The sequence below is a fragment of the Anolis sagrei genome, chromosome 1 (genome assembly GCF_037176765.1).
Source record: "Anolis sagrei isolate rAnoSag1 chromosome 1, rAnoSag1.mat, whole genome shotgun sequence".
NCBI lineage: Eukaryota > Metazoa > Chordata > Lepidosauria > Squamata > Dactyloidae > Anolis > Anolis sagrei.
Window position 1 is genome coordinate 11,842,332 of NC_090021.1, and position 15,767 is coordinate 11,858,098.

Here is a 15,767-nt window from a genome sequence, read left to right on the forward strand (position 1 = left end):
TTTTTGCTCCTCCTAGGGCTTCTTCTCCAGACCCTTGATCATTTAGTCGCCCTTCTCTGGCACGTTTCAGCTTGTCAATAGCTCCCTTAAACTGAAGTGCCTAGTATTGGATACAGCATTCCAGGTGTGGTCTGACTAAGGCAGAATAGAGGTGTAGTGAGTTCCCTGGATCTAGACACTATGCTCCTATTGATGCAGCCCAAAATCCCATTGGCTTTTTTTTTTTTTTTTTGCCGCCGCATGACATTGTTGGCTCATGTTTAACTTGTTGTCCATGAGGACTCCAAGATCTTTTTCACACGTACTGCTATTGAACCAGGTGTCCCCATTCTGTATCTTTGTATTTCATTTTTTTTCTGCCTAAGTGGAGTATCTTGCATTTGTCCCTGTTGAACTTCATTTTGTTAGTTTTAGACAATCATTTCTCTGATCTGTCAAGATCGTTTTCATAGAATCATGTAATCATAGAATCATAGAGTTGGAAGAGACCTCATGGGCCATCCAGTCCAACTGCCTCCCAAGAAGCAGGAATTTTGAATTCTACTCCTGTCTTGTGGATTATTGGCAAACTTGATGATCATGCCTTCTAACCCTTCATCTAAGTCATTAATAAAGATGTTGAACAGGAGCAGGCCCAGGACATAACCGTGCGGGACTCCACTCATCACTTCTTTCCAGGATGAAGAGGAAGAATTAGTGAACATCCTCTGGGTTCATTCACTTAACCAATTACAGATTCACCTAACCATAGTTTTGACTAGCTCACATTTGACTAGTTTGTTTTCAAATGTCATGGGGGATCTTGTTGAGGGCCGAGGACGTGGGATTGGGGGGAGAGACCCCATATGTAAATAATCCATGAGTATGTCCAACCCTTACACCAGGTGACTTGGGAAAGCCAATTGTTCATTCAGTTATCTGTTTTCTAAGCACTTCAAACATCTTGCTTCTTGTGCACCTAATGCAGAAATCCCTCAATCATCTGCTTTCTAGTATTATTACATCCAAAAGACAAAATAAGGAGCAGGTCAGGATTATTTGGATCCATATATTATTTGAAAAAGTTACATCTAGCTAGATCATTTCTTACCAACAGAAGTCTTAAACAGTTGATCATAATATGTAGGTTGTTTCCGAATTACCAATTCTCTGTCTCTTCCATGCTTTCCACGCATTTTCCCTTTAAAGAAAAAAGGTGAAGGAATTTAGACTCATAAAGTTAGGATTGGAGAGAATATTTGAAAATAAAAAATTATATTGTCGAAGGCTTTCATGGCCGGAATCACTGGGTTGTTGTAGGTTTTTTCGGGCTATATGGTCATGGTCTAGAGGCATTCTCTCCTGACGTTTCACCTGCATCTATGGCAAGCATCCTCAGAGGTAGTGAGGTATGGTAGCATCCTCACTACCTCTGAGGATGCTTGCCATAGATGCAGGTGAAATGTCAGGAGAGAATGCCTCTAGATCATGGCCATATAGCCCGAAAAAACCTACAACAACCCATAAAAATTATGTTTCTAGAGTGTCAGGGAATCTTGAAAATTCTGATCAATGAGTCTCCGTGGCTCAGGACTTACTTGCATAGAATTAGTGCATGTTTTGAGACAGAAAACATTACTTTCTATCAAAGAAATTAATAGTTTTGAGCAAAATTATTATTTCCCACACAGAAAATGCTGTTTTCTTTACACAAAAACATGTGAAAATTTTGCACAGAATAAAATCCAGTGGTGATTTCTCTTTGGAAATTGTAAAGAGTTTCTTGCAGTGGAAGAAAAAAACTTCTCAAATTATTTGTTTCTTGATTTCAAAATAGAATTTATAAATTCATTTACTTATTTACGACATTTGCACCCTGCCCTTCTCACCCTGAAGGAGACTCACAGCAGCCTTACAATCAGCAACAATTCAATACATATACATTTTCATTGCCTCCCTACCTATTCCACATGTACTTATAAAAAATATGAGAACACTGGCATTTCAAAGAATATATATATTCTTTGAAATGCCAGTGTTCTCATATTTCTCATAAAAAAAACAGTTTTGCCCATCTCTGATTAGACTGGTGAACTTAATCCATGTTAGAAGGACTTAGAAGAAGCACTAACTCTCTCCAAAATTTTTGCTCTAGCAGTGTTTTCAGTTTCTTTTAATGCCTGGGTAGGAAAATGGCTATAGCGAAAGCCAGAGGTGACTAGGGGCGCATCCAGACAGGGGGCTGTCCAGATGACATCCTGGACAAACCCAAATTAATTCTCCACAAACTAGGAAAACCCTGGTTTGTGGTGAATTAATTTGTCAGTGGGTTTATTCAGCGCCTTCTTGGAAGGTGCGGGATAAACCCACTACTTTCGGTGACTGGACTGCAGTCCAGACAGTATTCCCACAATTTTCCGGGCTAAATGTGGGAATACCAGCCCCCTCCCAAAATACCCCAAACACACTGTAAAAAAAACAAAATAACTTCCCTGGCCTCCATTAGAGGGGGGGGGGAGGAAAATCGCTCCTCTCCCCCCCTTCTCCTGGCGCATCATTTGTACATGCCAGGAGAGCTTTGGCAGCCCTCTAATGGAGGCCGGGTAAGTTCTTTTGTTTTTTACAGTGCTTTGGGGGGCTTTTGGGGAAGGGGTTAGAGTGTCCAGGTGTTCAGGAAAACATCTGGACACCCACCCCAGAAAGCATGCGGATGCTTTTTAAATGCGGATGCTCCTGGGATAAAGCACTGAGTGGAAGCACCCTGGTCCCTTGAGACGATACTGATGTTTTTGCCTCCCTGTGGAATGGATCTAGGTTTCCTCAGCCCCACCTGCACCTGGTTGCCTCCACTACAGATCTGACAGCCACCATTTGTCATAGATCCTTCCTCATCCATCCAGGCTGTGGTGGGAACACAAGAAATTATTTCTGCCATACTTTTGTTGGTTCCTTGGCATCATTTTCCTGAGCTTTATCCTTCACATCCATTGTTACATGCCCCTAAGTTTTACCCTGAACTTTGAGGGGAGGTCTTCTGATCTTTTTAAAGTTCACTTTCAGGTCTTAAATTGTCCCAAGAGAGCTCCATTGGTGGAGGGTGTAAAACTAAATGAGGGACACAGCAGCCACAAATGACACACAGACCATGCTTTGCTGACACCAATACAACTATCTGTATTCTTCAATTTTTCTACCATATAAAGAGAATATTACCATTATATTCACAACACTTGACAAAACCAGGAATAAAGCAGGATGATCTTGAATCTTCATATTCATAAAGGGAACATCTTGGCTTGCATTCACCCACACATGAATAAGCAATTGGACCGAAGAGGTCTGGAATATTAGGTTCTGCAAATATTTTGTGAAAAAAGAAGAAAGAAAATTCCTTTAAAAAATTAAGAAATCATGATCAAATTCTCTGTGAATTCCCCATTTACCCATCTTCCAGAGAAATAGCATTGGTAGAAAAAGAAAGAAGGAATTTTGGAATGTGTTGGAGATTGTGCATCATCCCATTGCTAAGAATATGCAATGGCAGAGATACACAATCAGATGAAAAAATGCAGATGGTCCTTCATAACCATCGACTCTGCATCTAGGGATTCAACCATCCACAGCTTGAAAACTTTTTTTAAAAAAAATTAAAATCCTAAAGCATGACTATAAGGGATGCATTTCATATAATGGGATTACAGCATCCACTGATTTAGTGTCCATGCAGTGTCCAGAAACCAAATTAAAGCCACAACCAAGGGCCCAATGTATTGATATTTGCCCAAAAGGTTGTGAAGTGCACACAGTAAATCTACATTGCAACGGATGTTAGGTCTTGGCTTGAATTGTCCAGTTTGAGCTTAGCCTTGATTTAAAATCTTCACTCTCTTCCATTGTCACCCTCACCTACAGAGTTTTGGAAGATATTTTGACACATATTTTGATTCAGTGTCTGCCCCTGGCTGTGGAATGACTTTTTAAGGAAAGTTATGGTGACCTACCTGTCTTTGCAGGCAAAGGCCATTTTCATTCAAGCAGACTTCTTTGGAAGCTTTTAAACAGAGGCTGGATGGCCATCTGCCAGGGGTGATTTGAATGCAATATTCCTGCTTTTTGGCAGAGGGTTGGACTGGATGGCCCATGAGGTCTCTTCCAACTCTTTGATTCTATGATTCTATGATTCTAACTGGATGTCAAAAAGGGGTGTTTTATTGAGGGGCAATTGGAGCTGATCCACCTTTGTAATGTTTTCTTTGAATTGTTTTCAATCTTATTTTTATGAAGTTTGACTTTATTTTTTTTGTAATTTGTCTTGTGGCATCATTTTAGTTGCATCTGTTCTTTTCAATCAGGTTGTGAGTAAGCTGCTGTTTGAAAAAAGGTGAGATGCTGATGAGATAAATGATATCTATTTATTTGTGATATATATACCTCACATTTACCCAGACCTCGCACTTCCATGTGAAATTAATTTAATTCATTATTGCTCTCTATTATTATTCCTCTCTTTTTGCATCAACAAACATAGTGATATAACATCTGCAGGATTTATGGTATATCTGATATTTATTATATACATACTTCTTATTGCATTATCCTTGGTACTGGAGTCTCAGGGCTGGTTAGGGCCGTTCAGCAGTGGAACTCTCTGCCCCGGAGTGTGGTGGAGGCTCCTTCTTTGGAAGCTTTTAAACAGGGGCTGGATGGCCATCTGTCAGGGGTGATTTGAATGCAATATTCCTGCTTCTTGGCAGAATGAGGTTGGACTGGAGTTTCAGGGCTGGTTATCACAGCAGATAGACTCATAAGGCCTGTTCAATGCATGGTTCTAAATGGTTCTAAAGTACTTACAAAACTAAAGTTCTGGTGATGGAAATTTCAGAACTCTAACAAAACTCTCAACATTTCATTATAAATGGCAGTTCCTAATTGGTTCTGTCATACACTCCCCCTGAAGGCACAGGTTCACAGTTTGGGAGTGATCCTGGACTCATCGCTGAGCCTGGAACCCCAGGTCTCGGAGGTGGTCAGGGGAGCTTTTGCACAATTAAAACTTGTGCACCAGCTGCACCCGTACCTTGGGAAGTCTGACTTGGCCACAGTGGTCCACACCATGGTTACATCCTGTATAGACTACTGCAACGCTCTCTACGTGGGGTTGCCTCTGAAGACTGCCCAGAAGCTACAACTAGTCCAATGTATGACAGCCAGATTACTAACAGGAGCGGGGTACAGGGAGCATACTACTCCTCTGTTGCGCCAGCTCCACTGGCTGTCAATCGGCTTCCGAGCACAATTCAAAGTGCTGGTGTTGACCTATAAAGCCCTAAACGACTCCAGCCCAGTTTACCTCTCCAAACGGATTCTCCCCTACGAACCATCAAGGTTGTTAAGATCAGGAGGGGCCCTGCTCTCAGTCCCACCACCTTTGCAATCGCGTCTGGTGGGGACGAGAGACAGGGCCTTCTCGGTGGTGGCCCCTCGGCTGTGGAACTCTCTCCCGATAGATATCAGATCTGCCCCCTCCCTCCTGACTTTCAGAAAGATGGTAAAATCTTGGCTCTGGAACTTAGCATTCTCAGATTGATGATCGAATCAATAACTGTTGACCACAAGGCGGATGGTGGTGAATTTGTGATTTACCTTGACGAATTGGCTTTATGTAATTCTTGATCTGTATTTTAATGTGTTTTAATGTATTAGTGCACTATGATGTTATTATGCTTTAGTTTATTTGTATATTGATTCTCTGTTGTTAGCCGGCCTGAGTCCCTCCTCAGAGGTCGAGAAGACCGGGTTATAAAAGCTCTAAATAAATAAATAAATATTGCCAATAATGAAATAATAATTAAATTTTGAAAGAGTTCTGAAATTTTCACCACCAGAACTTTAGTTTTGTAAGTACTTTAGAACCATGCGTTGAACAGGCCTAACTCATTTAAAAAAGCTACACAATTTAGAAGAAAATCCCATGGTCTTCCATCATGAGAGAAAAAAAGAAATCCATCTATCAGAATTGTTATCACTCTATAAAACAGTGTTTCTCAACCTGGGGGTCGGGACCCCTGAGGGGGTCGCGAAGGGGTGTCAGAGGGGTCGCCAAAGACCATCAGAAAACACAGTATTTTCTGATGGTCATGGGGATTCCATGTGGGAAGTTTGAGCCAATTCTATCGTTCGTGGAGTTCGGAATGTTCTTTGATTGTAATGAACTATAAATCCCGGCAACTACAACTCCCAAAAGTCAAGGTCTATTTTCCCCAGGCTCCACCAGTGTTCACATTTACACATATTGAGTATTTGTGCCAAGTTTGGTCCAGATCCACCATTGTGTGAGTCCACAGTGCTCTCTGGATATAGGTGAACGACAACTCCCAAACTCAAGGTCAATACCCACCAAACCTTTCCAGTGTTTCCTGTTGGTCATGGGAGTTCTGTGTGGCAAATTAGGTTCAAATCCATCACTGGTGGAGTTCAGAATGCTCTTTGATTATAGGTGAACTATAAATCCCAGCAACTACAACTTCCAAATTACATAATCAATCCTCCCCCAACCCCACTAGCATTTACATGTAGGTGCATTGGGTATTTGTGCCGTTTGGTCCAGTGAATGAAAATACATCTTGCATATCTGATATATACATTATGATTTATAACAGTAGTAAAATGACTGTTATGAAGTAGCAACAAAAACAATGTTATGGTTGGGGGTTACCACAACATGAGGGACTGTATTAAGGGGTCACAGCATTAGGAAGATTGAGAACCACTGCTATAAAAAGTCATACAAGTCTGCACAAGTCCCCCATCCTACCAAAAACTTCACTTGCTGGTGGGAACTAGTACCAATGACAAAGAAGATGAGGTGACATCTCAGCAGGACTCATCTAGACACCAACTCCACATATACATGATAGATCTGGGACTGCTTCAAGGAAGATAGACATATGAGTAACTTCCACAGTGTAGATGTGGCCACAGTCAGGGTTTACAGTCATTCCACATAACTCACTGAAAATAACTGTTCTTTAATTAATATTCAAAATGGATTAATTGTTATAATTTATTTATTTATTTATTTGGTTTACTTTTACCCCACCCTTCTCACCCTGAAGGGGACTCAGGGCGGCTTACGCAACCAAGGCACAATTCGATGCCCGTAACATACAGCAACAATAAAACAAAAAACGCAAATTAACAATCAGCAGCAATACATTACATCTATACTCACTAAAAACAATAAAACCAATAAAAATTTCATACAAACCGATGTAAACCAATTACTCCTTATTGCCGGTCAATGTTCGCTATCTCTTAGTTCAGTGTTTCCTTCCACATTTATCAGTCCTGCCGGTCTTATTTGTCTGGTTGTCCTTACCTAGTTAGCAGATTGCCCGAAGGCCTGGTCCCACAACAACGTCTTTACCTTCCTCCTGAAGGAGAGGAGGGATGTTGATGCCCTAATTTCCCCCGGGAGTGAATTTTACAGGTGAGGGGCCACCACTGAGAAGGCACTGCTCCTCGTCCCCACCAGCCTCGCTTGGGAAAGCGGTGTAGTCGAGAGCAGGGCCCCCTCAGATGATCTTAAATTCCATGGTGGGACGTAGAGAGAGATACGTTCGGACAGATACGCTGGACCGGAACCGTACAGGGTTTTGTAGGTCAAAACCAGCACCTTGAATTGGGCTCGGAACTGAACCGGCAGCCAGTGGAGCTGACACAGCAGAGGGGTGGTGTGCTCTCTGTATGTCGCCCCAGTGAGCAGTCTGGCTGCCACTCGCTGGACCAGTTGAAGTTTCTGAACCGTCTTCAAGGGCAACCCCATGTAGAGTGCGTTGCAGTAGTCTATTCGGGATGTAACAAGAGCATGGACCACTGTGGCCAGATCAGACTTCCCAAGGAATGGGCGCAACTGGTGCACAAGTTTTAATTGTGCAAAAGCTATCCCGGCCACCGCTGAGACCTGGGGTTCCAGGCTCAGCGATGAGTCCAAGATCACTCCCACGTTTTCACTGGGGAACAATAACAAGTTTTGATGTTGGCTTTCTGGGACCTTTTTGTAGCATGCATGTTGGGGAGATGGGAAGCAGTTCACCCAAGGAGGTGTCCCTTTTCCCAGTGTATGCCTTTTGGGTCTTGAAATATAGCCCCTAATGTGCAACATAGTTCAAATAAATCACAATTATACTGGAACATAAAATTCTTACCTCGTTTACAGCAGTAGACTTTGCCAACAACAGAGCAGGAAGATGGGTGCTCATATTCATCATGTGCACATCTATTTTTGCAAATACCATAACAGTCTCGCCTGTGGGAGCGGGTCCTTCGTGGGGTCACTTGAACAAAAAAAAAATAGGGTTCTTTGAAGCATAGCAGAAAAATATGCGTGGAAAACGGCACATATTGTCGATGAAACTATACATGCATTATCAAGTAGAAAACACATCTGTCTAAACATATTCCAAGTTATCAACCATAAGAATAAACATTCTTTTTCAAATAAAATTGGACAGATGATGTCCTGAGATGCTATCAAATAAGGACGGTCCTGCATCTAAGCACTGGAAAGTTCCTTATTTACACATGGGCAACTGTCCGACTTTTGAGAGGAATGCAGAATATAAATAAAGTGATTGGTTGGGAAGAATTATTATTCAATAGATTTGTCTTCCATTAAGGAAAGACAACCCATTGCATTTTGCACTCATGAAATAAATTTTAATTCCAGGTCTAGATACTACATAATATGAAACAATATGTCTGTGCACCCTTTGGTAAAATATGACCATTGCTCTGTTGATGGGTTCTATAACTCTGTGGATGGATGGCCCTCTTGTCTCACCTGGAAAGATCAGTAGAATGAAAGAAAGACAAATAGGTAAAATGGAGAAGATCTCCATAGCAGAACGGTGGTTCCAACAAGTTGTCTTTCTTATTTCCTGATGTTTCAAAAGCAGGACTAACAGAATCTTTTATTTATACCCTTTTGAAGAATGGTAATAGTCAAGGAACAGTAGAAACATGTGGGGAAACCATTGGTAGTAGAAGGACTGTGCGTTCCTGATACTCAGGCAGTAATTGTGCTTGCTATTAACACCCCCTCTGAATGTCCATACAAAGTGTTCTCGACAATGGGACCATTGCTATGAACATGGGTGCACATAGAGCAAACACAACATCCAAGAATAAATATATATATATATTAAAGGTTAGACAAGAGCTTTGATCTAAGATCTAGTCTGGAAATAGCATCTGACTATTCTCCTTCTGCAGACAGGCTCATAATACTATGCAGGTGGTATGGGGTCAATAAGCTCTATCAGTCCATTCATGGTTTTGGAACAGCTGGAGGTGCTCTTCTCAAAACCCCGATACACCATAGAATCATAGAATCAAAGAGTTGGAAGAGACCTCATGGGCCATCCAGTCCAAACCCCTGCCAAGAAGCAGGAATATTGCATTCAAATCACCCCTGACAGATGGCCATCCAGCCTCTGTTTAAAAGCTTCCAAAGAAGGAGCCTCCACCACACTCCGGGGCAGAGAGTTCCACTGCTGAACGGCTCTCACAGTCAGGAAGTTCTTCCTCATGTTCAGGTGGAATCTCCTCTCTTGTAGTTTGAAGCCATTGTTTCGCGTCCTAGTCTCCAGGGAAGCAGAAAACAAGCTTGCTCCCTCCTCCCTGTGGCTTCCTCTCACATATTTATACATGGCTATCACATCTCCTCTCAGCCTTCTCTTCTTCAGGCTAAACGTGCCCAGCTCCTTAAGCCGCTCCTCATAGGGCTTGTTCTCCAGACCCTTGATCATTTTAGTCACCCTCCTCTGGAGTGGTTCTCAATTTGAGGGTCCCAAAGATGTTTTGGCCTTCAACTCCCAGAAATCCTAACAGCTAGTGGACTGGCTGGTGGACTCCTCATAGGGCTTGTTCTCCAGACCCTTGATCATTTTAGTCGAGGAAACTTACTGAATTAAGTAGCAACACATAGGTAAATTCTATTGATTCAGTGGATCTCCTCTAGTGGGCATCTCCCCACTATAGTTGGACTATCAAAAAGCATTTCCAATTGTCATTGCACGTTTTCCATACTGTTCTACTTCTCTTGTGGGTTTTAATTTTTGTTTCATTACAGTGCATTTGATATTGGGTTGTTGTTGTTTTTTTCATTCAGTGCCCTCTTATTCTTCTGCTATGTTTATCAATTTGATTACATATTACTTTTTATTTACACTCCTCATCATGGCCAGTGGTTTGTCTGGCCTGGCTTGGCTGTTTCTCAGTACTTGGAAGGGATTAATCCAATTCAACTGCTTGGAAGAGCTCAAGCTGACCTTCCATTCTCAAGGAATGCTTGACAGGCACTTGTGATTATCTTTACAGGCTTGATTAATGGGTTGTCTGAATAAATAAGGGGTCTGGAAGAGATAGCTCCTTGGTAACAGATAACATCATATTTTGGCACCCATGCCTTGGCTGTTACTCCTAAATTAGACTCTGGATCCTAACTTTGTTCTTGCAATCTGTTTTTTTGATTCCATTGTTTTTGTAACCTTGTCTTGGGCCTTGTTGTTTACCAAACCCTGGAATCTGAATCTTAGACTGTGATTTATGGACTTATTTATGGTTTATGGACTTATTTATGATTTATGGATGTCTGGCTGTGATTTATGGACTTGGATTTTACTTCAACTCTTGACTTTGGAACTTTGATTATGGTTGTGTACTTTTGAACTCTGAAGCATTATTATAAGTGAACTCTTGGCATCTGACTGCAAACTTGACTACTGTTTGACTTTGCTCTTGTACTGGCTTTGTAGTACTCTCTGCAGTAGTCTATCCTGGATGTAACGAGAGCACGGACCACCGTGGCCAAGTCTGACTTCCCAAGGTACGGACACAGCTGGCACACAAGTTTTAATTGTCCAAAAGCCCCCCTGGCCACCACTGCAACCTTAGGTTCCAGGCTCAGCGATGAGTCCAAGATCACTCCCAAGCTGCGAACCTGCGCCTTCAAGAGGAGTGTAACCCCATCCAACACAGGCTGTGACCCTATAGCCTGTTCAGCCTTGCAACTGACCAGTAGGATCTCTGTCTTGTCAGGATTCAACTTCAGTTTGTTCGCTCTCATCCAGACTGTCACAGCTTGGACAGCCTCCTTAGCATCTGGTGGAAAGGTGTAATAGAGTTTGATATCATCTGCATACAGATGGCATCAAACTCCAAAACTCCGGATAATCTCACCCAACGGCTTCATGTAGATGTTAAAAAATATGGGGGAGAATGCTGAGCCCGGCGGGACACCACAGGACAATGGCTACGGAGCCAAGCAGGTGTCCCCCAACAACACCTTCTGGGTACAGTCCTCAAGGAAGGATTGCAGCTACTGCAGAACAGTACCCCCAAGGCCCATCCTCACAAGGCAACCCAAAAGGATACTGTGGTCTACAGTACTGAAGGCCGCTGAGAGCTCCAGGAGAACCAACAGGGACACACTCCCCCTGTTGAGCTCTCTGCGGTGATCATCCACTAAGGCGACCATAGCTGTCTCAGTTCCATGTCCCGGTCTGAAACCAGACTGGGACAGATCCAGATAGTCAGTTTCATCCAAGAACCCCTAGAGCTGCAAGACAACCACACGTTCCAAGACTTTGGCCAAAAAGGGGAGATTGGAGACTGGCTGAAAGTTGTTCATATAAGTGGGATCTAGTGATGGCTTTTTCAACAGCGGTTCTATCACAGCCTCTTTTAAGCTCACTGGAATTTTGCCTTCCCAAAGGGAGGCATTAACCACCACCTTGACCCACTCTGCCAACCCCCCTCTTGCTTCTTTTATCAGCCTGGATTGTCAGTGAACACTGCAAGATCAGAGCTGCTAGCTCTCACTTATCTAAGAATCCTGTTCACATTTTCACAGTATACCATCTTTGCACAATCAGTTCCAAAAGCTTTATTAACTGAAATGGACAAAATGTTTCTGATCATTTTCACAAAAAAGAAAAAGAATCTTAGTAACTCCTTTGAAGTTTTGACTACACACAGGAGCAGACTCATTGCCTCAATGACATAGGAGAATGTTTTGTCCCCAAGATGAACCAGTTCTGCCCCACCTCTGCCTCCCACTTTGAATAGAGATAAAGGACTCAACAGCTCATTGGTACCGTGGCACCCCCGATGACGCAGTAGGTTAAACCTTTGTGCCAGAAGGACTGATGACTGAAAGGTTGGTGGTTTGAGGAATGGGGTGAGCTCCTAGAATCATAGAATCATAGAATCATCAAATTAGAAGACATCTCGTGGGCCATCCAGTCCAACCCCCTGCCAAGAAGCAGGAAAATCGCATTCAAAGCACCCCCAACAGATGGCCATCCAACCTCTGTTTAAAAGCCTCCAAAGAAGGAGCCTCCATCACACTCCATGGCAGAGAGTTCCACTGCTCAACAGCTCTCACAGTCGGGAAGTTCTTCCTCATGTTCAGGTGGAATCTCCTTTCCTGTAGTTTGAAGCCATTGCTCCGCATCCTAGTCTCCAGGGCAGCAGAAAACAAGCTTGCTCCCTGTTCCCTATGACTTCCCCTCACATATTTATACATTGCTATCATGTCTCCTCTCTTCTTCAGGTGAAACATGCCCAGCTCTTTAAACCGGTCCTTAAAGAGCTTGTGCTCCAGACCCTTGATCATTTCAGTCACCCTTCTCTGGACACATTCCAACTTGTCAATATTTCTCTTGAATTGTGGTGCCCAGAATTGGACACAGTATTCCAGATGTGGTCTAACCAAAGCAGAATAGAGGGGTAGCATTATTTTCCTAGATCTAGACACTATGCTCCTATTAATGCAGGTCAAAATCCCATTGGTTTTTTGTTTTTGTTTTTTTTTTGCCACTGCACAACATTGTTGGCTCATGTTCAACTTGTTGTCCACAAGGACTCCAATATCTTTTTCACACATACTGCTCTTGAGCCACGCGTCCCCCATTCTGTATCTTTGCATTTCATTTTTTCTGCCTAAGTGGAGTATCTTACATTTGTCACTGTTAAACTTCATTTTGTTAGTTTTGGCCCATCTCTCTAATCTGTCAAGATCGTTTTGAATCCTGCTCCTGTCCGCTGGTGTATTGGCTATCCCTCCCAATTTGGTGTCATCTGCAAACTTGATGATCATGCCTTCTAACCCTTCGTCTAAGTCATTAATAAACATGTTGAACAGGACCGGGTCCAGGCCAGAACCCTGTGGCACTCCGCTCGTCACTTCTTTCCAAGATGAAGAGGAAGCATTGGTGAGCACCCTCTGGTTTCGTTCATTTAACCAATTACAGATCCACCTCATCGCAGTTTTGCTTAGTCCACATTTTACTAGTTTCCTTGCCAGAAGGTCATGGGGGACCTTGTCGAAGGCCTTACTGAAATCCAGGTACTCTACACCCACGGCATTCCCCGCATCTACCCAGCTTTTAACGCTATCGAAAAAAGAGATCAGATTAGTCTGGCATGACTTGTTTTTGGTAAATCTATATTGACTATTAGCAATGACTGCATTTGTTTCTAAGTGTTTGCAGACCACTTCCTTAACAATCTTTTCCAGAATCTTTCCTGGTACTGACGTGAGGCTGACCGAATGGTAATTGTTTGGGTCATCCTTTTCTTTCCTTCTTGAAGATTGGGACCACATTTGCTCTCCTCCAATCTGCTGGTCCAGATCCATCACTGTTTGGGTCCACAGTACTCTCTGGATGTAGGTGAGCTACAACTCCCAAACCCAAGGCCAATGCCCACCAAACCCTTCCAATATTTTCTCTTGGTCAGGGGATTTCTGTGTGCTAAATTTGGTTCAATTCCATTGTTGAGGAATTCAGAATGCTCTTTGATTGTAGGTGAACTATAAATCCCGACAACTTCAATGCCCAAATGACAAAATCAGTCGTCCCCGTCCCCCCCAACTCCATCCCAATTTGGGCATATTGGGTATTTGTGGCAAATTTGGTCCAGTGAATGAACATACAAACTGCATATCAGATATTTATATTACGATTCATAACAATAGCAAAGTTACAGTTGTGAAGGCGCAATGAAAATAATGTTATGGTTGGGGGTCACCATAACATGAGGAACTGTGTTAAGGAGTCACGGCATTAGGAAGGTTAAGAACCACTGGTCTAGTGGTTGAGCAGGCTATGATTCTGGAGACCAGGGTATGAATCGTTTCTCAGCCATTTAAACCTACTATATGACCTTGACCACACACAAATAAGATGAAAAATTAAGGGACAGTGGTAGTGTGGGAAGATGGGTTATGAGGATGTGAGGAAGTACAATCATGGGACCCAGAATTGGTGAATTGGCTGAATCACGTATTTGAAGAGTGGTGCAATATCCAGGTTGTATCTGCTATCAATAGTAGTGTGACAGTGAATTAGAGAATTCCTGTGATAAAGTTGTTAGAATCCTCACCCAGAGAGCTCTAATACCTCACCAAACTAGAAACCCCAGGTTTCCTTAGCCTTGGCATGCAAGATAGAATATATACAGCAGATCTGCTGACTTTCATGTATCCAAGGATCTTGTCCACATTTTCAGAGTTAACATGTTTGCACAGTCAGCCCAATAAGCTCTGTTAACTGAAATGGACAAAATGTTTCTTCCCAATTCCACAAAACAAGAGACCCTTTGACCAATTCCAACCCACCTCTTCCTCCCACTTAGTATGTAAATAAATTCAACTGCACGGCAGATTTGGTTTTATTAGTGACAGAAGGTAAAACTGGCTTTTCAGGATATTTAAAGTTTATTTTCTTGAAGCTGAGAGCCTTCTTCTTAAACAATTGTAGTCCACATATTTGGAGCAGCAGATCGATATTAGAAGACTTCTCAGTATCCATAAATATCGATTGGTTTCCCATCAGCAAATTTAGGTTCAACTATATCTGAAAATCCAGAGGGAAAAGCCAAGATTAATTCAGTCATACTTATAATCTGCTTGTCCTTTCTTTACTAATAAAAACTGGGATAGTTTGTTAGCAATGAAATATGAAAATAGAAAACTTTTAAAATAGATGTTGCACTTTTGAATCCAGAAAGGACTTTTTAACTAGAAAAGTTTCTGTGCTGGTATGGCTGTACCAGGAGCTCCAACTTTATTTTCTTTCTGTTATCTGTTTTGCAGTCATAGGGCAGGCCTCCTGTCCATCATAATTAAGCTTTGGTTCCGCCCCTTGTTCTGGGCTCTGGGAGGGAAAGGAGCAATTTTTTGGGCAGTCTCACACAAGGCAACTAAGCTATAGGACGTAGACCAGCTCGTCCCGTAGAAAAGCTTCCTTTCTCAATAACCATCCAGGGAAAAAGTAACATCCGGGGATACAGAAGCAGAAATTCCAAGAAAAAGGTCCCAAAAGCTCTGGCTGAGAGCTCACAGCCTCTCAGCCTCACAGCACCAGAGGGAACAGCCCTGAAGTTTCTAAGAATTCTCAAAGGGAGAACAGCATTACAGATCCAGTGAACTCCAGCTGAAATATCTTCAAGCCTCGGCTGGTAGGTCTACTCGATACCCAGACACACTTGGAATCGATAGTAGGTCCCACACCGATGAGGCATAGATAGAAAGTAGCCTGGGAGAGGTTAAAAGGGGGTTTTCCTACAGAGAAAATTTAGTTAATCAAAGTCAGGTACCAGTCCATTTATTAGACTAGACTAAGAAAGCCTTGAAGTGTTGTTTGAACCATTGAAGATTTGTTGTTTGTTCCATAATAAAGACTTTGTTGTATCATTAAAGACTCTAAAGACCATCACTTCAG

At 42.4% G+C, this 15,767-nt stretch overlaps 1 long non-coding RNA gene across 1 annotated transcript; it reads right to left on the minus strand.

Annotated features, from left to right (window-relative positions):
- Nucleotides 1-3,207: 3,207 nt before the first annotated feature.
- LOC137095873 (uncharacterized) lies at nt 3,208-8,907 on the minus strand. The gene is made up of 3 exons (XR_010909024.1): nt 8,822-8,907; nt 8,187-8,315; nt 3,208-3,333 (listed from the first exon to the last, which is right to left on the minus strand). It is a non-coding gene; the product is annotated as an uncharacterized lncRNA (long non-coding RNA).
- Nucleotides 8,908-15,767: the final 6,860 nt, after the last annotated feature.